Genomic DNA, 26,540 nt, shown 5'->3' with positions numbered 1-26,540 from the left:
GCGTGCGAATATAGCTTGGCTTGTGAGGGGCACACTTTCAGAACAATCGAGGAGAGATTCAAGTAAACATCAGACACATACTCGACTAAAACAACCAAGCAAATCAGCTGTCACCGAACACTGCCTCGAATGTAATCGTGAAATGAAATACGACAGCAGTACTGGGGTGCAAACAATTTCTGGGACAGCATAATTAAGAAATCCACAGAAATAAAGATGTAAAAAAATCTAATACAGATAATCGGCGGTTTCAGTTTAAAATAATGTCTGGGGGCCGGCTTTAAATTTATTAAAATCCCGCGGGCCATCACATCCACCAGAGTTGCAAGACGGGAGAATTTGCGTTTCACAGAATATCAGTGCCGGCTCTGAAAAACGAAAGAGCGTCAAGGGGCGTACTGAGAGTCTGGAATAAAACTCTGTACTACAAACAGCTGCGTGAGACCAACAATAGTTTCAATGTCTTGTTGGATTGCAGGCAGCGGGTGCACAATAGCTAAGCTCTCAGCACCCGATGAAGAGGGCGCAGCTGGGTCGGTCGTGGAAATATTGTGCATAAAATTGAAAAACTCTATAGAACACCCAGACGCCCATGCCTGTTCCCCAGTACTGTACACAACTCTTGCGTAGTACGAGTACGTTTAACCATTAACTTTGCTGTAAACCCTCATGGTTTAACACTGCAGAGACGTATGTAAATTAACCTAGGACGCTGTATGCAACCGTATCTCATCTTTGCTGGCCAAAGTCACGATGAAAATTCCTCCCTGCAGCAGGTTACAAACCAGATACCCTCGAGCCAAACGCCATCGCAGAATCGAGAGCTAAGCAGGTTTATCAACGAGGCATTTTACCTTCTAGGACACCACATTCCTTTGCCTACTTTCCAAATTTTGTATACGAATCGCTCGTATTTTGCTCTAAACAACATTTCTTCCGCAGCACTCAATATCTTTAATTAGCTTACTATATTAAACATGGACTCTTCCTACACATCTCGTACCGGTCCGTGCTGAAAGATACTTTTCATGCGTGGTCGCATTGATGTGACTAGACGGTCTAACGTTAGTTGGCCGTCTTACAAGGGAACCTCCCCATCGCATCCCCCTCAGATTTAGTTATAAGTTGGCACGGTGGATAGACCTTGAAAAAATGAACACAGATCAATCGAGAAAACAGGAAGAAGTTGTGTGGAACTATGAAAAAATTAAGCAAAATATACAAACTAAGTAGTCCATGCACAAGATAGGCAACATAAAGGATAATGTGAGCTCAGGAGCGCCGTGGTCCCGTGGTTAGCGTGAGCATCCGCGGAACGAGAGGTCCTTGGTTCAAGTCTTCCCTCCAGTGAAAAGTTTAATTTTTTATTTTCAGACAATTATCTGTCCGTCCGATGCGAGATAACTGCGCCGTAGTATGGAGACGCTACACCTAATCGAAACACACGTCAGTCGACTACAGCGCACAAACTCTTATGTTTTCATCACTTTTTTGTGAGTGATTATCACATCCACTAGAAAACCTAAATCGGGCAAGGTAGAAGAATCTTTTTACCCATTCGCCAAATGTACAAGTTAGGTGGGTCGAGAACATATTCCTGTCATGTGACGCACATGCCGTCACCAGTGTCGTATAGAATATATCAGACGTGTTTTCCTGTGAAGGAATCGGTTGACCTATGACCTTGCGATCAAATGTTTTCGGTTCCCATTGGAGTGGCACGTCCTTCCGTCTACTAATCGCACGGTTTTGCGGTGCGGTCGCAAAACACACACTAAACTTATTACAGTGAACAGAGGTGTCAATGAACGAACGGACAGATCATAAATTTGCGAAAATAAAGAAAGTAAATTTTTCACTTGAGGGAAAACTTGAACCAAGGACCTCTCGTTCCGCAGCTGCTCACCTTAAACACATGCCCACGGCGCTCCTGAGCTCGCATTATCCTTTATGTTGCCCATCTTACGCATGAACTACTCAGTTTGTATATTTTGCTTGTTTTTTTTTCATAGTCCCAAACAACTTCTTCCTGTTTTCTCGATTGATCTGTGTTCAGTTTTTCAAGGCCTATCCACTGTGTCAACATATAACTAAATGTGAGGGGGGTGCGATGGGGAGGTTCGCTTGTTAGAACCAGCGTGTGCGATGGGGAGGTTCGCTTGTTAGAACCAGCGTTTCCAACCAGTGTGACTGTTCTCAGTATTTTGTTTTTTAATCAGTTGTTTCTCGTACATACACTGGATAGCGCGGCGTTCATCTGAGCAGTTAATACCAGTTACTGGTTGTCACATCTCTGATTCTGACGTCGCCACCGGTGTTGTGAAGATCACTCAAGTTTTAGTAGTCTTCCAATTGGATACCCATCTCCTGTAAATCGTCTATGACGTAGACGTTTTCGGTTTTGAGTCAAAGAAATTGAAAGTGCGTATCCCACTGGGTATCACCAACCTTCTTTTTGACGTGGTAGTCTTCCAACCAAAGAATGGTTTGGCGCTAGTATATCTGTACAAGCCTCGCGTCCGAAGAGCTGTTTCGTTGCAATGTACAGCCATTTCAACTTCCTTACTGTGTTAATCCTGCAATCCCCCTCTATAATTTATATCCCCTACATTTCCCTCCATTACGAAACAGAAGATTCCTTGAAGCCTGAGGATGTGTCCTATCAACCGAATCCTTTCACTAAAGTTGCGCCATGATTTTTTTCCTCCCCAGTTTGATTCGGTTTAGTACATTCTCGTTAGTTACTCGTTCTACTCACCTAGTCTTACGCATTCTTCTGTAGCATCACGTTTCAAAAGCTTCTGTTTTCTTTCCCGAATTGCTTAAATTTATATTTGGTGCAATAAATTCGTCCTTTTCATAAATGCTATTCGTGCTATGACCAGTCTGCGTTTTATATCCTCCACTTCGTATATGACCTACTCTTTTGCTGCGCAAATCTTTTAGTGTTTTATTTCCTAATCAAATATTTAGCTTCATCTGTTTTAATCGGAATCATTCTTTACCCTTGTCTTAATTTTGTTGATCGTCCTATGACCTATTTACAAGACACAGTCCATTCCATTCAACTGCCCTTTAAATTCCGTTAGTATCTGACTGAATTATTCATCAGCAGACCGCGATTTTTTCCCCCACTGAACAGTTCCTTCTAAAATTCCCCATTTTCCCTTCACATATCCGTAAAATTGATACACTGATATGAATGTGAGATATGTGTGTACTGCCTTTACAATACGGTATCCACCATTAACAAAAACTACGTATTCTGCTCGTTGCACGACTTCGCAAATCTCAATTAAGAAGGCACTGTAACTTCACACAGTTAAGTTTTTGGCATGTTGATATCGCGATGAAGGTCTTTCATAATTAAAGCAAGGTAATTTTAACTAGACTCCAAATAGGGCACTGTCCTTTTAACCACCGACATCTTTTAAGTGGCGATCCTCCACACTGCTCCCAGCCGTGGACGGTGAGACTCCTTTTACTTCAGTGCCCCTATTTTAATCCGCTACGCGCTCGTTAACAGCTGTCATCTGATACATCTTCCCTTCTAGCAGATGACACGCGCTCAGCCGATCGCGTCCTAGAGTTTGTGTCAGTGAGATGACATTGGTCATTTGAACCTCTTTTGGGTACTACAATCCCCCCTTCAATAGTAGTTTTTTAAGATTTCCTTCCGTTTTTAGTTTCCCTCTTTTTTGAATTTAACTCCCATTGCTGGTGATTTAACATACGGTTTTTTACCCTTCCCTGAGCCACAGAATGGGCGCGTATGGCTGTAGCAGTTTTGCGCCCTAAAACCATAAAAAAGCCCTTGTTGCAGATCCGTGCTTCACAAATTTAATATTTCGAAGTAAATAACGTATTGAAATCACAGTAGACGAACTTATTGAGTTGGTTGCTCGCTCGGGTGTGAACCAGGCTTAATGCGCTCCGTTCGTTCAGGGAATAAGCTGTTTAAATTCTGCACCATACGGAACAGCTGAAAGTTTCCCGTAGTTTTTATACCCAGAAACGTTCAGGGCGCCTGTTCTAGTCGTAACTGCTGCAGGAGTAGCAATCACATCTACATAATTACCAAACAGTCCACTTTATAGCACATAGCGAAGGGTGCCTCGCACTGTTACGACCTTACTTTGCTGGCCCATTTCGCAAATGGCACGCGAGAGAAGTTTGTATATCTCTGTACTCACCTTAATCTCTCATCTTATTCGCCTCGCCCTTGCACTAGATTTTAATAATCGGGGTAGTATCATTTGTGTTCGGCAATAGTGTTTCTTCTGAAAATCCCCCGAACATCTCCGCAGTACTGTCGTAGTGACTAAGCCTGTCAAATCTATGAATATGCCTCATAATTTTTCTGTAAGCTGGGCCGTGAGGATAATCAGCAATCCAACGGTGCTAAAGTCGTCAGTCTCACGTGGTATAAATAATCGTAGTCCCGAACGTACAGCTTTCATTCGAATCGTTCATGTTTGTTGGAAACCTTTTCTTAGTAACGGTTACGTTGAATGTCAGTTAATGCTGACTGGTTGAAGCATTTGTAATACTTTCGAATAACAGAAAAGTCACTTGCAGTTTTTCTTCAGTATCCTATCCCATAACATGAAAAACGAAGGGAACATACGGCGTAACGCTTTTACCGGTTAACCCGAGCCACTAATTTCAAAGGGTCAGATTTGACGTTTGTTTTGCGAAGCTAAAGCATCTGGCTAAACTGTTACAGCTTCGTTAAGGTTTTGTCACTTCATCTCTGTGGATTTCATTCATTATCAAAATGGGCGCCATTGTCGTAAAACTTGGTAGCAACTCCTAGCGCACTGCCGTACACTGGCAAAGTTTCCCAGGCGGATGTTGCGTCGCACTGGTGATAAAAATACGTCGTAATCCTTAACGTCATTTGGGTGTCACCCCTTACTCTTTAATAACTCCTAGCGATTGAATTTTATGTTAGTGTTGTGTATGGAGCTATATAAAAAGTTGTTGAATTGTCAAGTTACTAGTCAGCTTTAATTTTTTTTAGTTTAAAACTCTATGCACATACTAGTGGTTCGTGTTATCATTCATTTTGTAGGCCTGTTTTGTCACTTACCAGTGGTGACCGTTAGGTATCGTCGTGTAGTCAAACAACGAACCAAGTCTGGCAACAAGGCTCGCTCCCCGCTGAGGACCCCCAATGGCTTGCCACAAATTTTTCTCTGTCCCGTTAGCCCCCGCGGGAATGCTTTAACCTTGGCGTTCACAGCCGCCCTATTACTGAAAACGTCCCTTCTACCATCTCCTATAGATTTCGAGCGGGCGCACTTGGTCTGTTTCGTTACGTGGGAGTGACAGTTCTAATGAGGCCGGTATATATTTTCGTTTTCTCACATTGTCACTCACTCTTCCTCCACCCAACGCATACACGCGCGACTCTTGCGTATTCACTATTCAGTAATAAAGTTTTCACTTGTTCATATTACAGGTGCTATAATGGAGTATTTCGTATCTTTGTAGAGTTATGAAATGCAACAGGTGGTTTTGTGCGTTTGTCGTTTCTGCCTCGGCTAGCTTAGATATTGTTTGTCGTGTACTAACTTTTGTGCACTGGATCAGATTAAACTGCAATTCTAGCTGTGTGAAGCACAGATGATTGTGTTCATTTCATTGTAATGGGAGTGTAGTTACTGAAACCTGTTTAATGTACACTTACAAACGATTAGAGGTGATAAATGTATTGCTGATTTGAGTGAAGTTACTTGATTTTTTTTTTTTGGTTGCCGAATATAAACAGAAGTTTTGACTAATTGTTAGTCATTAAGGAAGTAATATGCGAAAATGGATTCAGTTATGGAAGTGTTAAAATTTCAGCAGATATTTATACGCCTTTCACGTTTTTCTTCGTTCCTATGCTCTGCTACACACTAAACAGTGGTGATTGTGTCTGGTAGCTGCCGGTAACAAGCTAATTCGATCTATGTGACAAGGCCTAGAGGTTATTAGTTACTCCCTAATAGGATTGAAAAAGACGCTAGGCGGAGTTATTCATACTTTAAAAAAAACTTTGCCTTAGCACATAAATTTTTGTGTACTGTTTTGAAAATTAGATATTCATTGTATTTCCAGCAAATTAATAAACATTAATGATAAACCCCAGATTTTCAATCTCTCTAAATGCTTCCTTGTGGAACATTCATTCTGCCACAATTCCTCGCATAACTAGAACCTGTCTATTCTAATTATATGGGAATATTATTGCAAACATCACGACTGGTTCTTACGGCATAATGCACGTGTGGAACCAAGAAAAATTCTAAAAGATAGCGAGACATTGTCGTAGCAGCGGGGGAGGGGGGGACGACACGTAGTTTTATGATATGTGTATGTGTATGTGTGTGTGTGTGTGTGTGTGTGTGTGTGTGTGTGTGTGTGTGTGAGGGGGAGGTTATAAGCAAACTTAATACTGAATCAATGCATGGTGTACTAACCTCAAGGTCAACATTTTGGTTTCTGCCATTCGTGCTTTTATAATTTTTTGCTGCATAGTGCTTTACCACAAGGAATAGATAACTGAATACTGTTTTAATGGAATTTACTTACATGTTTCCTTCGTCGATGGGGGGGGGGGGGGGGGGTTGATTGAACAAAGCGTGACTTCATAGTTTAAATTTTGCCTCTTGCGGCTGGGTTTCTCTCGACGCGGGGCTGAGTAGTTAACAAAATCTGCTACGGTCCATTTCAGCGAGAAATGACGCGTGGTGTTGGCGATAGCAGGCGCCGCTGTAGGAGCTAAGTATTAGGTGCCAGCGATTAACGGCCTGGTCTGTCCCACAGACTGAAATGTGTAGTGCTGCGCCAAGGAACTACTTAATTCAGTCACATAAGCATGGATGTTAACTGATATTGGTGAGTGTTGAAATACTCCCCCCGCAATGAAATTGGCGCATTTGTCTGCAACGGAACGCAGCCTTCCCCTGCGAGGCGAACATCATTCAGGATAGAGTTAAAAGCCTCCGAAAAATCTGTTAAGTCCGGCTGTGAGTATTCGTGCTTGGTTTGTAAAATAATGGTCGTTGAGCTTTTTCGTAGCGCATGGAATGTCAGTATAATTCATTGGCCATTGCAGGTAACCTCAACTGGCAAAGAAGTAATCCGGTAACAGTGTTAAAACATTCGTGGATTATGTTTTCAGTAGTAGTTAATTCGGTAGGATATTCACTATCGAATACGAATACTTTTCCATGCATTTCTGTGTAACTTGCACTTTAAGTGTGAATCACCAACTAAAATATCTTTATCGACTGTCTACATAACATGGAAATAAATAGTTCTCCTTTGAACCGACATAATAGTAATCACTCTTACTTCGAGGTGTTACATTGTTTGGAGGTAGTAAAAAGTGTAACTTTTTGAGAATCTCAATACATCGTTAGTCTAGCTTGTTATTGTCAGTAGTATTGGAAGGAGTTAATTATTGTCTTAAGTAGCCGGTTGAAAACAATAATTAAAACAGAATTGATTTATTTATTAAGAAAAATTATTCGTGTTAGTTATTTGGCTGACAAATTTGTTACAGTGGAAAGTCAAACCGTCCAAGTTGTGTTGTAAGCAATAATTGCCCCGAATTTGGTATTTATGTTGTCACAGTGCACTGCGAATTATTGAGCCATTTCAATCGCATTGTATTGCTTTCGCGAAATTTCAATATACCGCATAGCCGATTGTCGCGAGAACTAAGCTTGTTTGGATTGCTGTCACTTCAGTACCAAGCACTGTCTCTACTGTGCAATTCTGTTTCAGTGATCATTATACACTAGCTTCCATTCGGTATCTACAACGTTCTAAATCATACGCTTTATTCTTGTTTCTGATATTATGTAGCTTGCGTTCATTCGTGCGCACTGGAACCACCGCCGTAGAAGACATGAGGCGCCGCACATACATTCATAGCGACATATTTCTCGGCTGTCTGGCATTTGCTTAAATAACTGAAAACGTAATTGCGGTAATTATATTGCTACCTGAAATCATTTTCTTTGAAACACTAATATCTTAAAAGATAAAAATAGCAAGACACGAATTGTGCACAACGAAGCATTCGAAAAAAGAATAAAGCGTTTGGTGTGCATCCCAGGCTCAACCAGCGTTGTAACACCTCTGGAAGATGTTTCTAAATATGGTTTCTTTCAGCACAGATTGGGTATCATTATGCTGATAATGTGTGTTCTGGGAGGTACAGACCGATATGTGGAGTCATGGTGCGAACAGCCCAATGGGGGTGGTCCCACAGATGCTCGACTGGGTTTGAATCCGGGGAGTTTGGTGGCCAGGAGTGTATGGTAATGTCATCCTCTTGCTCTTCAAACTACGCACGTATACTGCGAGCTGTGGGACACGTTGCACTGCCCTGCTGGTACCGTGCGGAAAACAATCTGCAAGTAGGGATGAAACACGGCCACCCTAAGGATAAATGCATACGTTAATCCACTGTGCTTCCAGAATGACAGTATCACCCAGGGGGTGTCACGAAAATATTATCCAGACCATAACGCTCCCTCCCCAGCTTTGACCTTTTCGACGACTGTTGCTGGTTATGTCATCCGTACGACGGAACATCAAAGCGTGATTCATCCGGTATCGCCTATATTGCCACTCAGTGAACTTCCAGTTGTGGTTCCGGGGTGCAAATTGCAGCCTTAGTTGCCGATGAACTGGAGTCAGCATGGATGCAACAACCGGGCGCCTGTTGCGGGGGCTCATACGCAGCAACGTTCGTCGAACGGAGCACAGCGTTGGTAGCCCCTTGGTTCATTTGAGCGGTCGGCTGCTCAACAGATTTACTTTATTCGCTTATACCCATTTCCACAGCCGTCGTTTACCCAAGTCATCTATGGCCCGTGGTGCACCACAGATGCCTCTGCGTCAGTTATGGGTAGCACCATTTTGCCATGCGTGGTATACACGGTGATTCAAAAAGACGGAACGTTTCAGTTGTGTATTAAAGACAAGCTGTGAAAAATTTAAACACTGGGCATGCAACTAGATAGCAGAAGGTTCGGAGTTTTACGTTCGCATAGACACTTTTTTTACAGTGCACTCAAAATGAGCAGCATACGTTGCTCGGTAAACATCGAAACGTTAATCCATTTTATTCCACACACGTATCAACAGATCCCTTTTTATGAACTAGATTGCTTCAACTATTCGATTTCTCAGCTCTTTATGAGCAGCTGCCATAGGAAGGGCAAAGTTCTGTCTTACGTACTCTCATAGAAAAAAATCAAGGTATGAAGGCTGGTGACCTTTGAGGCCAAGAGCAATGCACAAGAGCTTGTCCAACTCTTCCAATCAAACGTTGTGGAATGGTTGGTGGTAAGATAACGTCGCACATCAAGGAGAAAGACGGGGCACAGTCATGATAAATATGAAATCACTGGAATCTTCGTTGAGGAAACAACGAAGTTTGTGACCTGTCCATGAATGACATTCCTGTCCGTTTTCCCATAAAAACTAAAGGTTTACAAATTTTGTAAACAGTAACATTACGGAACACTTACAGTTTCGGTGAATCATGTTCGACGACGCCAAGATTCTGTGACCCCCAAAATCTTACATTCATTCAGGCATTTCCTTTATGTGATTAATCATGGGTCCACAGCCTTTTAGCTTACATGGGCCACTTTGGAGAAATAGCATTTTTGGGCCACACATAATACACTGAATAGCCGCTGTGGGGAAAAAACGAATGGACCAATGAGAGAATACCTTTGTGTGTAAGGGAGTCTCAAAAATATTGAATTTATCCCAACTTTACATACGTAACATCACTGTTTCGAAAGTTTAAGTTCCTGGCCAGCCCGTCCTGTGGGCTACCGAGAGCTCCGTGTTGACTCCTCTCTGAACGCTCGACATTATCATCAGACGTGCGTGGCCGTCCAAGTCTCTTCCCTTTGCACATTTCCAAAAATTGTGTACACCAGTCATATGCTCTGCCTGTAGAGTGGCGGATTCATGCGGGGTAGACAGAGCGATGCACGTTGCACTTTCACAGCGAACTGACTTCGCGCAAATTCCAACAAATATTTTGATTCTTCTTATCCTGTAGTCGGCTTGTTACAAACAGCGAAGTTATATCAAACCTTTGAGCTTTCCTCCATCCAGTGAGATGCGCAATTTAATTATTTTTTTAGTTTGTAATGAACAACTGAAATAATATTTTTTGAATCAACCGGTACTTTAACCAGGGCGGCACACTAACAGTTCACCAACTTTCGGAAATGCATCCACTCTTTATTCGAAAGCCAGTAATCACGATGTTCTGGATGTCAGATAAATCACTTTCTGCATTACGACAAAGCCTGAAATGTTTCTGCAGCTTCCCCTCCCACACGTTCCATTTGCCCTCCACTGCTAGTGCTGCCGCCTGAGTGGTTATTGCACGTTGAGTCTAGCATAGATGGTAGTCACATCGGTATTACCAGAAGATTTAGTTCAGAGGTGTTCTTAATGTTTGCATGCGTCGATTCCTGAGCTCGCTTGTGTTCAGTCTAGGGAGGACGCTCGTTCATAGGTATGGGCAACTCGTAGCAAACTGTCACCTGAGTGCTCGTCCTCTTGTGTTCGCTCTCATTCGCTCCACGGACAACTAAGGTTCGGTGGCGGACCGCGCGTCTGCAGAGCAGCGAGCAGCTGCATAGAGACAGCTGAGAGTCTGCGCGCGTGCAGGCCGGGGTGGAGCGGAGCAGACACACAGATGCCTGTGGGATGCGGGCTGGCCTTTCGCGCGGCCTGCCCGCCAAACCGGTCCCGCCGCTTTCACTTTCAGGCGGCGGCTGCCCACGGCTCCTCTGCAGCAACTGGGCCGTGCCCCCTCCACACGACACCGCCGCAGCGCACGCCACGCCATGTCTAGTTTCTCCGCCCGCCCGACCAGGGCAGCATTTTTTTCCGCTTAAAAGCTGGTTGCTATGCTGGCCGATGAAGGATTCTTGTCCGTACCATATTAATTGCCAGTGTTTTCACCACCTACCTTGGGCGTGGCCTATAAAAAATCGGTACTTCATTTTAAACTTCACAAAACGAAAAACCGTAATATCCTATTACTATAATTCAATGAGTCACTGTTGGAATCTGCCAACTCTCACAGTCGTGGGTAAAGCAGGTGATAAACTTAGGTTTGTTGGTAGAATACTGAGGAAGTGCAATCAGTTTACAAAACAAGTGCTTACAAATCCATCGTGGGATCCTAGAATACTGTTATATTGTTTGGCATCCGTACAGATAGGACAAACGGGGGTATTTAACGTATACAGAGAAGGGCAGCACAAATGGTCACAGGTTTGTTCAATCCGTGCCAGTGTCATAGATACTGAAGGAACTGAACTGGGACTCTAAGAAAGACGTGGTAAACTATCCCAAGAAAGACCATTAAATAAATTTCAAGATGGGCTTTAAATGATTACTTTAGGAATATATTACAACCCTTTACGTATCGCTCACTTAGGGATCGTGAGGATAAGACTAATTACTTCACGTACAGAGGTAGTCAAACAATCATTCTTCTCGCGCCCCATAAGCGAATGGAACAGGAAGAAATCCTAATAACAGGTACAATGGGACGTAACCTCTGACTTGCACCTCGCGCCGGTTTGCAGAATATAGAAGTAGACTGTAAAAATATGAATGTATGTATGTATATGTATGTATGTATGCATATATGTACATACACGGCGTGTGATCAAAAAGTAACAGGAATTTATACAGCCGATTTTCAATTTTTTTTACCTTTTTTGTACACACGTTCCTGACGTATGTTTGCATTATCAGCTGTTTTGAATATTTATTGTTGATAGGCAAAAACGTTATACGTGTTTTCCAGCGATCGGTGAATTTTCACTTCCGAAAAAGATGTAGCCAAGAACATTCATTACATTTTGCCTGAAAAATGGAATAAGGAGCAGCACCACATTCGTAATGTTGACTATGACTTTTGACGGAACTACTATGAGTAAGACAAGAGTTTACGAGTGTTAACAACAAGTACGTTTCAGAGAGGGTCAATAAGGCGTTGACAACACCGTTCTCGATGTCCTATATCCGTTCATCATACGAATAAACCCAATGTAAACAAACAAAACGCCGTGATTGGTCACAAAAGCCGTAGCACAAGTACACACGTGTTTTTACGCTCCTGGAAGTAGGTCCGACTTGTCATATATCGTATTATTAAGTTACGTTAAATGAAACTAAGATATTCACATGTATAAACAGCCATCAACGGTTTTCTTAAAAACCGTTTAACTATGTAGTTTTTATTTCAAAAATCGTGTAGTCACAGCCTCTGCAGCGTTGTGCTCTTGATTGTCGCGCTGTTAATGCGCATTATGAAAATGGTTGAGGATGCTTTCTGTTCTGTAGTCAAACACACGTGTGGAACATGGTTAAAATGTGCCGATAAATAGGCTGTTCTTAAGGTTTTTCATTAATTTATGGAGATAATGGGCTTCGAAGTTTTCCCGAGTTGTACGCAACGCGGTCGATGGAGGACTCCTACTTTCCTTTTTGTTACGAGATATTCCGCCCCCCCCCCCCCCCCCCCCCGGATCGACTTCTAGAATCGCCTCCATCTGGAGCCAAGCTGCGGGATTTGGCCCGAGTAGCAACAAAACGGTTAAAGTTAAGCTGCCAGTCGTACTCGAACCAAAGCACGCAGCTTTTTCACGCGTCACTGCAGAACGCTGGCGGGATGGCTCGTCATAAAAGAGAATGCTGCGCCTGGTTAGCTTCGTGGATTATGTTGTTGAAAGGTTCGTTATCTACGTGACAGGTAACACTTCCAGAACTGAAATGTATTTCTCGGATTCGGAAAAGGAAGCAGCTAAGCGATTACCAGACGACTGACTAAGTAATACCTTCACTGGCTTCAATATTTAACTATATGCTTAAATCCTTCAATACTCTTACGTTACACACAGCTCGTGCAGGAAAATTACCCTGTGCTTGAGTCAGGAATTTTCATCGTTCTTAATTTCAATTACAATGGTATATTAGCTAAAAACGACGACGTGTTGCGGTTTTCGTCTAAGGAGCGTATTGTGGCAGATTTGCAGTGTATTATTTCATTCTGCTTAAAAATTAAATGACTTTCGAATCTGTATTGCTCCTCCCATAGTCTTCTTACGTGTGTAGGCGTCCCGTATTATCGCAAAGTCGATGTGCGCGTAACGCACAGCTCAAAACGCACCCTTATTATCGTACTTGACACTACTCTAGACAGCCTGGCTGCAGTCCCCCGCGAAACAGAAATCCAATGAGGTACCAGCAAACCCGGAAGAATACGTAGTGCAGTGTTTACATTAGGCTTATTCTTATGATGAACGGATTATAGAACATCAGTTACTGACAACTGTGGAAGAAGTGATGATAATGACTATGGAAAATCGCCGAATCACTATCAGAGGATGCCGATGATGTCGGCATATCCTTTGGCTCACGCCGAGCAATTTTTTTCAGATATTATGAGCATGAAACGTGTACCGGCAAGGTTTGTTCCGAAATTGTTGGATTTCGTCGCGTAGACTTACCTTACGAATTGCTGAATGAAGTCGACAACGATTCAGAACTTCTAAAGATTATAACACGTGACTGAACATGGTCGTACGGGTATGACGTCTAAACTAAGGCCCAATCGTCCCAATGTGAACTACCAGATGAGCCAACAACGGAAAAACTAGGCAAATTCGATCACATGTGAAGGTTCTTCTCAGTCTTTCCTTAAATTACAATGGGATAGTGCATCTTGAGTTCCTCCCTTATGGTCGTAGAGTCAATAAGGAATACTATCTGGAAGATTTGTGCCGTTTCCGTGAAGCAGTCCGAACACTATTAGGATTGTGGAAAAACGACTCGTGGAAATTGCACCCCGATAAAGGTCTTACACTCAATGCTTGTTCGCGATTTTTAAGCAAAAAATACATCAAACCGTTATGTTGCCTCGGCCACCATATTCGCCGTGTGACTTTCTATTCCCGAGGCTGGAGAGGACCATGAAAGGGCGTCGTTTTGCCACATTTTTGAGAAAATCACTGAACGAGCCGAACACCACAATGGAAAATGAGTTCCAAAAATGCTTCCACGATTGGAAAAAGCGCTGACTAGTGTATACCTGAGGGGGATTACTGTGAAAGGGGCAAAGCTGATGTTCAATAACGATAGATCGTTTAAGAAAAACAAAAATTCGTTATCTTTTCTCACACCTAGTATGCATGTAAGTCCCATATCTTCTCCTAAGTCACTGGACCGACTTCAATCCAACTTCATACATCACTCGCCCACTGAAAAGATTCGTTGTGACGATAACTACTTACTTACGAAAAGATCTGAGTTAAGGATGAAAAAGCAGAGTAGCCCAGGATGCACACATACCCGTACTTTAAATTCTTGCACTATTGGGCAATATGAGCACTTAGCGACTGGCAAAACCTTTACTAAACTCCAAACCTCTACGAAAGTTTCTCGCGGACAGTCCCCCAATAAAATGATGAAAGTAAGTTTATCGCTTACTACTTTTTAGCGTTGCTTCACGTCGTTTTCATGCTTATTTACTAGTAACTGCACTCGCGACTAGTTTCGGACAGTATTTACGTGCGCCACTAAATGTAACAGTAAAATGTCATCGCACTACCCTCAGTTCAGAGGATGCAACATGGAAAATTGCAGGGTGAAATTCGCTCGACATAGGGGTAAAATATGTGTATAAACACATGTAATATATGTTTAAATTATGAAATATATTTGAGTAAGATATCCAGAACAGTAAAACTAAGGATCACCTTCAATACAAAAAACTGAATACCACTGAGGACTAGAACACACAAGATAGCAACGTGCAAAACGTGGCCAAATTTAAATACCCGCGAGATAACTCGAACAAACGAAAGCAGTGGGTCGGTAATAGAGAAGGTGAAGATGAAGTTTGGTCTTCCTTGTTATCACAAAAATAAGTCAACAGAAGCAAAGCCTATGGATACTAAATAGCTACAGTGAGCAATGCGAACTAAATGCGACTGAGACCTAACACTATGCACACATGGTTCCAAACTGGAGAAAGAAATACTGCGCCCTAAAAGAGGTGGAAGATGGGTTCGAAGAGATCGAAAGGAGTTAAGTGGATGGGAAACAGAAGTACACATCGACCAATTAGCCAGGAATTCTGACAGGATAGAAAATAACGACAGTAACTTGTGGAGCATACACGAGAAGATGGTACTATTTCAAATGAGCTGAAGAGAAGGCAAAGAGTGAAGCAGTTCCGGGAGAAAAGGTAAATCCAATCCACCAAAGGGTTAACTGTAGGCCAACCAAAAGTACTGTACCTAATTTACAATTTTAAAATGTTTGATACTTATGACCGACGTGATGAGCACTGATATTTTGTGCCGAATGTCATGACCATATTCTGTGCACTGCTAACATCTTCTGTTCTCAAAGTACAGTCTCCTTCCTTCAATGACTTCTGGACACTGGTCAGTTATTACCCTACACTGATATAAAAATAGTCTTGTAATTAATATTAGAGGACCAGAACGCAGATAGTTTGCTTTTCATGGCTGAATATGAAATTGCTCTACTCGCAATTTATGGAACAATTCATCACCGTTATTATAATCCTGTCAGTGGCACTATTTCATTGTTTTATTTTGTTTCCCTATTGAACATACAGTCATCTGGGTATATTAGGAGGCAAGATATTTTAAGCAACCTATTTTTTCATATTAACATGTTAGACAAAGCCAGCTGGTTAATCACCCTCTGTCTTCAGAATTACGTCTGGCACATGATTACTACGCATTCGACACTTTCATGATTACTACGCATTTGACACTTTTGTACTTGGCAGAGCGTGCAAGACCACATTTTTCGAATTATCCCTACCGCTCCACTAATAGCACGTGGGAGTAATTAATATACAAATCTTTCCAGGCGACTTGTGATTAATCACTGTCGTCGTTTCTATGCAATTAGGAAGCAACGAAATACCTTGGCGTTTACAGAAGAAAGCAGACTGAATTTCGTGAAAATGTTGTCACAATAAAAAATTATTTTGATTACTGCTCTGCCAACACTAATCGTATACGTACTATTTCGTGATAAAAACGGAGCCGCCCTTTTTTTGTAATTTTTACGATGTCTTAAAACGACCCCGATTTTTTGCACCTACTTCTGTCAATGAAATGTTATCTTCCCTGCATTATTTATGTGATGGTTCCAACTGAAGTCATTCGTAACTATGTTCTACGAATTTAGCTTTGCTTACAAGCTCTAAATTACTTGTTTCTATACAGCTAAGAAAGAAAATTTTGTTTACTTATCTCAATTTCGTATTGCCTTATTCACACTAACCATCATTACTTAAGCATATTCCATAGAGGTAACTCGGGAATTAACTTGTGATTAGTTTCATGTAGATATCATTTCCATGATTAATCTTAATGCTATGGAACGACTCATCTTACATTCATATGTAAATAGGGCTACAGGTTGGCCATTTACAAGTTTATTTTTATTTTATTGGCACAATTTTGCAATTCCTATCTACCACCATGAAGATAAATTTTACATAACAAAGGAAATGTTTCAAGGACAAAATTTGTTTTAACAAAGGAAATGTTTCAAGGACAAAATTTGTTTTAACAAAGGAAATGTTTCAAGGGCAAAATTTGTTTATCTTCAAATTTAACTCCTGACATTTTATATCGTGGTTACATATTGACAGAAGGGTGTCGTCTAACATTTCCTTTTACTACGTATTACTACCTGAAATTTCATCTCACAATCTAGGTGTGATGGTCGTACTTCGCTACTATTGTGCCACTTGCGCCGCTGTATATATGTAATTCACTTACAGGTAATTTACAGAGGTTGGATGCATAATATGAACATTAACCTAATATGCTGTATGAGGTATTTTAGCCAAAGGAAGAAAAAAAAACATTTCTCTTAAGAGCGAACTTACGCAATTCCACAGGGGTTCACAGACTTCCCACAGAGCGAGGTGGCTCACACTGGACTAGCATTCGGGAGGACGATGATTCAAATTCGCGTCCAGCCATCCTGATTTGGGTTTTCCCTGATTTCCCTAAATCGCTTCTGCCAAATGCCGGGATGGTTCCTTTGAAAGGGCACGGCCGACTTCCTTCCCCATCCTTCCCTAATACGATGGGACCGATGACCTCGCTGTCTGGTCCCTTCCCCAAATCGACCAAACGACAGACTGCCACGTTTCAGGATGTCAAATGAAACACCTTTCAGCCGTCTAATTTCCAAACTTATTTTATTTGGTTACCAGTTTCGGCGTTTGACTACATCTTCAGGCCCCTGACCCTGGCGTAGTAATCCGTCGAAACTGATAGCCAAATAAAATAAGTTTGCAAATTAGACGACTGTAATGTGTTTGATTTGACATCTGTAGCCAACAGCCGAGTCCCGCAACCATCTCTGAAAGATGGACATACAGAGAATTTACCACGTTTGTTTGAGTAAACTCCCCACAAAAAGTAACTATGAAAGTAAGAGGTTATTACTGGACGACATTGTCAGAAAATGTCATTTTATAGATAATGACAAACAGCACGAAAGCGGGAGAAAGTTTTCCTTGCACGGTCAGGGGTCTCGCGATAAAAATTACAGAAAACAGGTACCTAGATACAGCCAGCGAAATAAGACTTGCAGAGGAAGTCTATTTGGTTTGTTGAAGCAGCCTGTCACGTCAGATCATTCCCGTTATCGGTGGCTGCAGCGATCCACTGTTAACACCACAGCACAGTTAGGTCTATATCAACAATATCTCCAATATTTGGTTTAGTCATTTCCTGCCGCAACCCCTTCCTTGACATTTGCCTAATACGGGGTTACATGCTCCGAGTAAAACTATTAACAACATGGCTTTTCCCAATGTTTTTTAAAACATTTGTTCTGATATCTGTGTTATTGGTTAAGGTTTAAAATTGAAGTAATTCTTGAATAAGGTATGTCTCATACTTTTTAAAAACTATATTAACCTTTAACAAACAGTGTTCTAGCAAAGTACAGGGATTCTTAAAGTGTTCTGTTAGTGGAAAACCCTTGGCCTAGAGTGATGTCACAAATAAGTTCTGTTATTTCTTCGTAGCAATGACCCTATTACTTATTTGTAAACTCCCTCCTGGCTAAGAGTGATTAATTCTTTTTCCACGATTATATTTCGTTGATAGTCTCTCCATGAACTATATTTTCACATAAAAGTAGCTACTTCTCTAGCAAACTTTGGACTGCTATCTTGGATGCCTCATGACTAGACCACAAGCACAGACCCCTGCAGCTATCAACTTCGAGAGAAATTTAATTAAATTTATACTACATGAATGTATCAATGTGAAACGAATCTACAACCGTTCAGAAACTTTAAACATTCGCGCCAGACCGAGATCCGATGCTATTCCCGCATACCCCATGGTAGAACATTGTTTCTATATAGTGTAGGAAATTTTAGGAGGAAACATTGTCACAAAGCGAGGAAACATTGTCACAAAGCAAGTTTAACTCCTGCCTTGTCGCAAGCTCAGTGTCATTTTTCATCTGTCACGAAATGGCCACTGACCCCAGGTATGTTTTTTTACAACAGTAAACTGAAGAAGTACGAGGGATTCAGGAGTCAAGCTCGACTGAAAAAGTGACTGGCCGAGTACAGTTGAATAAGTAAAAAAGTGATGTCAGTTCACTATTACTTGCGCGCGGAATATGGCTGAGATAGCTACAGCTGTATTGGTTTCTCACCAAATTCATTCACATGATTCTCTATTAACGTAGACTACTGAATCCCCTTCGAAAGCTCACAATAGCCTTCTCTGCGGTATCGCACACAGTTTTTACATATTCTGTCACTCAAAACATGCTGCACAGAGAAACAACGAAAGCGAATCACAACAATCAGATGTTACTGGCTATCATCGTCTGCAACAGACTTTTACCAGAAGCAGTGCAGACAGATAGGCAATAATGAACAGTATAGGGCAGTATGACCAAATTCGTTCTTACATTGGCTGTTGCTATGGGAACTGCCCTGTAAACAGCTATAGTCATTGGGCCCTAAACAACTACTGTCATTAGCCTATTCGATTTGGCTTAAATATGCGCACACATGACACGAGAAGATAGATATTGAAAACCCAGCGAAAAATTATGCAACACGATCCCAAACCAGCGTTTTTCCTTTGTCTCGCTAGACAAACGCATTCTCCTCGTCCGAGAATTATATATAATCCTGACGTAGCTTCAATTCTCTATTCACACATCACTATCTAAGGCCAATGTAAATAAAGACAACGCCGCTGGAAAAGTATTCGGATTTAATACAAACGCCGCTGGAAAAGTATTCGGATTTAATACAAACAAAATAATAACGAAAGATACGAACGCTTCACTGCAGGTGTGATTTCCATTACCAACAAAGTCAGTTTTAGGGTTCAATCGCTGACAAACGTAACGAGTTCCTCGGCAGAAGCTAATTTCCATCTATGTATTTGCTTCACAATCACGAAAACTGTGGAGCTCCACCTCGGCTCGTGTTATCGTTATGCCGGCTGTGTGGCTATTTTTTTTAAGTTACGAGCAGAAAAAATTAAAACAATTTAATTAGAAATACCACTGTTCTCATAGCGTTATTGGTTCCTTTACCTTTGACAACTAAATGTATGGACATACGTAAATTTAAATCACAAAAAGTGAGACATTACCATTCTACAACATGGTGATACGGATGATGGTTTGCATTACTGCTTTCACACGCTTCACTTTCAAAGTAGACAAACATTGCTTTATCACATAAAACGGCGACGCTTGATATTACTGAAGAGAAGCTACCCAGTTGCAACAAGATGCATCTTCGCGATGACACATCTCAGTTCGTATCATTTCACATATGCTCTTCAAAATTAAACTTTCGATTTAAAATTCATAGGACATGTTTCATTACATAATTACCATGACGATGCGAGCCTCCCAACAAAATCACAACAACGATATTGTTAAATCATGGTGTATATGTAAACTATGGAATAAATCTGATAAAAGCAATCTTCAACTATTCTGGAAGAAAATACCCAACTTCTGTAAAATGAAGACGTTAACTCATAACAAAATTTTGAAATTTTACACAGAAATAAATCGATGTTAATAAAATACTGAACTGTGGATAATATTAATGTTCAGTATCAGAATAAACATTTCTAGTATATCCTGTAAACCGACTTTAATGATTAAAAACTTTCTACACCGCACCTTTAAACAATTTATACTGAATTGCCTACAACGCAGTGCCAAACATTCCAAATTAGGCTCTTGAATGCTCTATACAGGTTAATCAGTAATTATTATCCAATCTCTTACCACAAAATGTTTTCGAGCATTACAACCACCACGTGCGACAGTCTTCACGACATTAAATAAATATCCAGGACAGACATGTTTAAACAGTCAATAAACCTGAGACTTTCAAAGGAGAGTAATTTTACAACGGCCTTTGACTTTTCTGATACATGTTTAGTATAACTTGCTAGAAAGTAAATGTAGAGTAATTTAATACCTTTAGATATATGGCGAGAAGATTACGTTGCACCTACAACACATCCTTACCAAAGTGGTAGTATCAAACGTACGTAGGTTAATTGTGCGTTTCACTGCGAGATGAACTAAAGACATTTAACCAAACTCTTCATATGAATCACATGCCAACGAACAAATTGACTGGTAGCGTCACCATGTATCAACAATTAACAGTTGCTGCAGCAATGTAACCAAAGAACGTCGACGGAAGTTACACATCACAAGCAGTGCTGTCCGCATCCTGGCTGCCAACGATACTGAAGCTTCTCTTCCCGGCGACAACCATGACTATTAGCAACAACAAAATAAGACTGGCGAATGATATCTCTAAATTCTTTGTTACTCTTTACTCAGTATGATGTGTTTAAAAATATGCATTCTGGAACCCAGTTAATAAACATTGTGTTCCTAGAAGTACAAGCACTCCAAAATCGTATGTATCAGCGACGTAAATTTTACATCTTAATTAACCAAAAACATTAGCGAACCCTCCCGTGACATTCTTTGATGACAACCCTTATCGCAGCAAATTACCAGTAGCATGACACACTGCCAATGTTCACAGGAGGAATGGATGTTATTTTCTGGAAAATACCAAACCGCACATAAATACGTGAACTATCTGCAACAAAGTACGTCAAATTTTTAGAAAATATTAATGAACTTTCACTGTAAGCTAGAAGGATCACAAAAATCAGGTGGTGAAACTGCGACTATCGGTACAAATAAAAACACTCAACTCTATAACAAACTGAAGGTCACACTACCTAGCGTGTTTTCCACAGAGCAAACTTAACAACAAACAGTAAAATAGTCTGACAGCTACGAACAGCACTTGCGACTCCGTTTAAGGGCGCGTTGAGAGGCCCTTGTTAGTTGTTACGCAATACTGAAACACGATGCGACCGGAAGGAAGGAGAAAACGTCACAAACGAAGGCGTGAAACTACGCCGCAGAACGCCAGTGGGTAAGAACGCAATCTGTGGATTCTACTCACAATCAGCGTTCCTTTGTGGTTGCATGGCGGAAATTTACGCGCAGACAGTGGTAACGCACTAATTTGTTCAGATTAACAATGCAAGAGTTCTACGACGACCTAAGGCTTGCCCCCTAATTTTATTAACGTTCCAATAATTACTTACATCAATTGTCTTTCCATTCAACCGAATCGCATCTTCCATACTCATTCAAGTGTGTTAACCTTGGCTCGATACACATTCGAGTGATATGAAGACGCTGCACAGAACGCTTTCACGATTAAAGAACTTAACAAGAGTTTGGCTGAAGATGCAATCAAATTTGTGCACCCACACCATCAAAAGCTGCCATGTAATTTAGTCACTCTTATCAAAGGAAAAGCTTTTGTTTGGTTAATTCTCTAATTTTAATCCCCTCAACATCAAGACGTTTCTGTCTTCTGCATTTCGCAATCACCTGCATTGAATTTGCCTATCTTGCATTTGTTGTATTACCAAGTACACATTACACAAAATGTTGGCTCATGGTTGCATACTCCAAACTTTCATCCCATTAGCTGCACTGTTTATGTTTACTCCTGGGACTTCCCTTAACTTCCTTTGTTTACAATACAAAGAAGTAGAAGCAGAAATGAGCATACAGCAACTGCCTAGAGTTTTCAGACCATGGATGATTTTAGAGAAAATAGGAAAATCTTGTTTCGATGGCTAACAGACTTTGAATAACAGTACCACATTCGAAATATTGGTTACGGTACAATGTATGTGGTGCAGTCCGATGGTTGTATCAGGTAATAAGGCACTAATTTGCCTGTGAATTACCGCAACTGTAGTCAAAGAGTGAACACGAAATAAAACACCTGTGATGACAAATCTACAGCGTAGCCCGCTCTATGGCCGCCTCCATACGTAATGCACTACCCGTTACTGAATGGTAGATCCAGAAAATCACACACACACACACACACACACACACACACACACAGAGAGAGAGAGACGATACTTTGCTGTACGTCATGTACACCTATCTTACATTAACTACGTAGGCATAAGTTTGCCACTACGCAGCTCTTTGTAGATGATTGCTCCCGGGACTGCCACTAGTGGTCACCCATAGTGATCTTATACGTAAACACTTAAATCTGTGCGATGTGGCCTGGGCATCATCCATTTGATGCATTACACTTGTGCCATGCAAAATTAAGACCGCTGGTACGAGTGCCTGTACTTTAACACAAATTACTGGTGCTTTTCTATTTTTTACTCCGGTGTGCCTAAGCAGAATCAAGAAAATGGCTGCGTCCTCAGTTTGCTCACAAAATAAAGTTAGTACAGGGCATTTTATAACTTACAAAACTAAATCAGCTGCTGAATCTCTCTCCGGCTACTATCCGACCAGTGTGACTATTATAGAAACCCCCTCCTCCCCTCTCGTCACGTTGACAGTTCCACAACACACTTCAGTAACATTGAAGATGCTGTAACATCACCTACCATTACTAAAATACTCCTCGCGAACTGGCCATTTGAGGAACAACCATCACACGAGTAAACAAACGCTCGATCGCACGAACAAGCGGGTCTGCTATGCCAGATGTTTGGAAAAAATTCACGGACAACTGTGGGCAGCATGACGTTGCGTACCCGCTAAATAAACGAAAAGAGAAAACCGAGCAGACATGACGGCAGCCACCACTCAGCAACCAAACGAAAAAAAATGGCATATGTAAGTCCGGTCAAAGAACACTTAAGTCCGTCGGGAATAAACTGCTAAACAGCTATTCACGAAGGAACGATCAGTTTTTCTACCAGGCGTGTTTGTGACTTATTTACTGGGAGCTTGGTAACAGCTTTTTCAAATATAAACGTACTGGAATATCAAGAACATCTGAGGGGAATTTTTGTTCTTGCGTCAAAATTACGTCACTAGATTAATGTGAAACCATTCTGATAACTATGAGCTGTTCAAAATAACCGAAGACGGGGGTTCTCTGCCTGCTTTCGCAGGCCACCTGTTGTACAAGTCCTTCGTTCAACCCTTACTACGTACGTAAAAAGGTCAAAACATTGACACATATTTCCTATTCTACACATGGAAGCAGAAGCAAATGCAGTCTTAATGACTAAACACTACAGCATCTATATGACAAGTGTGTTGAACAGCAAATACACAACGATGAAAGTTATTACGCAAGCATGCGCGATGAGGGCACAGCATGAATCAGTGTAGAGAAATCAACTGTCAGTCTTTCGTCGCTAATTAAGGTGGAGGAATACTTTTACTTTTCTCGATTCCGACTGTACCACGAACTACGCGCTTTTTATAGACCTTTAATGCGTCCTTGCCTCTAAACAGTATGTTCAATAGACTTACTATATACCGTTATAGACGGGGTAGCTACCTGAAGTAGACACACGAAAAGTACTGTGAATCAGGATCCGAACAGATACGCAGATGTACTTTATCCCGAAAAACATTATTTCGCTTTTAGTCAAAGCAAATGTGAGTTTATACAGCTACGTGTGATTTCAAAAAGCGGCTCTCGTGATTTATACAAATGTCAAATATCATCACAAAATTAACCTGTGTGATTATTTAACACGTCCAATACAGCAGAGGAGAAAAATCTTTCACTTCTAATTTTGAGATGTTCATCAATATTATTCTTTACGAAAGCACTCGTTCGATGTGTGCAGATAGACAGAGCAAATGTTAAATGAGCGGAGTAAATAATCGATACTACGCAACAATATCGGGGGACGCGCGCAGTGTGATTAGCGGCGACTTATCTATCAAGACCGGGGAAGGAAAAAAGAGAGCAACCTGTAAACAAAGGCAGGCAGACCGGCCGACCCGCCGGTGGTGTCCAGGACTGCCGCTGGCCGCTTTTCCCGCCCGCCAGCTTTGGGCGGGCCCAACGCGTTCTTTGTCTGCCGACGCGCCGCCACGCCGCCAGAACAAAGGAAGCTGGGCCTCCAGAAGGTTCCCGCGGACGCGCTTAACACCCCCGAGGCTCACCGCCGGTCGCACTAATTGCCGGCTTCACAGGTACCGGTAGGATGATTCGATAACGAGATATACTGCTACATCCTGGCAGGCTCCTTTGTTCGCCGGTCCCGCCATAAGGCCAACTGCTCCACCGCGAGCCGGCAACGTACCGTCAAACTCGCCTCTGTAGACTGGAAGGGTACCTGACAGAAGCGACACCGGTTGGACTTACCTCGAAGACGCCATCCAACAGATCCCGAGAGTGAGACAGCAGCTGTTGGTAAGACTTGTGGCCCGATCAGAAACCGTGTCAGTTCTCTCGCCAGCGAGTGTGCACTCCCTCTTCAACACAAAGGATACTCCGGCCCACCAGCCAGTCCCATCAACATTCACTCACCACCTCTCAGACCCTACGCCAGAACATAACTGGCGGGCACGGAGACGCCGCGCCTCGGCGGGAGCCGGGCAGAGCCCGGACGGCAGGCGGTGGGGGCAGGCCACGTGACCGCGCTGCGCAGTGCCGCTGCGCAGAGGACGCCGACGGCGGCTGTATCGACTGGCGCGGGCCGCGAACACGCGGAGGGTGCGACCGTGAGACAGGGGGAGCCGGCGGCCGGGGACTGCGCAACGCTGGAAACGGCACCCACGCCGAAGGGCACGCACCAACCACCGGCGGACCGCGCCACTACTGCACGGTCGCTGCCTCCGGGTTTCAACCGGCATTGTACCGTGCCTCCATCTGAACGTTAAATGTGCACTCGGGAATTACACAGAAATCCACAGGTTATTTCAGCAAGGTGGAGTTGAGGTTGGGTCATCGTCCCAGAACGCTGTAAGGTTCATTGCTCTCTCCCCGCCAGCTAGCATCTACATACGAGTTGTGATCAAAAGGTAACGAGAAATTTTATTTTTCTTAAAGACTCTTTCTTTATTCATCAACATTAACTTTGTCCTTTTTAAGTAATCCCCCTCAGATGTAATACATTTGTGCCAGCGCTTTTTCCAATCCTGGAAGCATTTCTGGAATCCAGTTCTCGTTACAGTGTTCGCTCATTGAGTGATTCTGTGCTTCTCAAAAATGGTGGCAAAACGACGTCCTCTCACTGTTCTCTTCAACCTCGGGAACAGAAAGAAGTCGCAGGGGGCCATGTCCGGTGAATACAGTGGCTGGGGCAACATTAATTTCGACGTCATACCCATATAACCATATACAGAGTTTCAGGGAGAGCATAAGGGAGCAATTGACAGGAATGGGGGAAAGAATTACAGTAGAAGAAGAATGGGTAGCTTTGAGGGGTGAAGTAGTGAAGGCAGCAGAGGATCAAGTAGGTAAAAAGACGAGGGCTAGTAGAAATCCTTGGGTAACAGAAGAAATATTGAATTTAATTGATGAAAGGAGAAAATATAAAAATGCAGTAAATGAAGCAGGCAAAAAGGAATTCAAACGTCTAAAAAATGAGATCGACAGGAAGTGCAAAATGGCTAAGCAGGGATGGCTAGAGGACAAATGTAAGGATGTAGAGGCTTATCTCACTAGGGGTAAGATAGATACTGCCTACAGGAAAATTAAAGAGACCTTTGGAGATAAGAGAACGACTTGTATGAATATCAAGAGCTCAGATGGAAACCCAGTTCTAAGCAAAGAAGAGAAAGCAGAAAGGTGGAAGGAGTATATAGAGGGTCTATACAAGGGCGATGTGCTTGAGGACAATATTATGGAAATGGAAGAGGATGAAGATGAAGATGAAATGGGAGATATGATACTGCGTGAAGAGTTTGACAGAGCACTGAAAGACCTGAGTCGAAACAAGGCCCCCGGAATAGACAACATTCCATTGGAACTACTGACGGCCGTGGGAGAGCCAGTCCTGACAAAACTCTACCATCTGGTGAGCAAGATGTATGAAACAGGCGAAATACCCTCAGACTTCAAAAAGAATATAATAATTCCAATC

General features: G+C 42.1%; 1 protein-coding gene across 1 annotated transcript in view; it reads right to left on the bottom strand.

Moving 5' to 3' along the window:
* LOC124804617 (brain tumor protein) overlaps positions 1 to 24,989 on the bottom strand; it is a 174,937-nt gene extending 149,948 nt beyond the window's left edge. The window contains exon 1 of the mRNA XM_047264818.1: positions 24,818 to 24,989. The gene's annotated coding sequence lies outside the window, so the exon portion shown is untranslated. The remainder of the gene's footprint in view (positions 1 to 24,817) is intronic.
* Positions 24,990 to 26,540: the final 1,551 nt, after the last annotated feature.

This window comes from Schistocerca piceifrons, chromosome 7 (genome assembly GCF_021461385.2).
Source record: "Schistocerca piceifrons isolate TAMUIC-IGC-003096 chromosome 7, iqSchPice1.1, whole genome shotgun sequence".
In the NCBI taxonomy this organism is placed as follows: Eukaryota; Metazoa; Arthropoda; class Insecta; order Orthoptera; family Acrididae; genus Schistocerca; species Schistocerca piceifrons.
The sequence above is the reverse complement of the archived record's forward strand: the minus strand, read 5'-3'. Positions and strand labels throughout refer to the sequence as shown.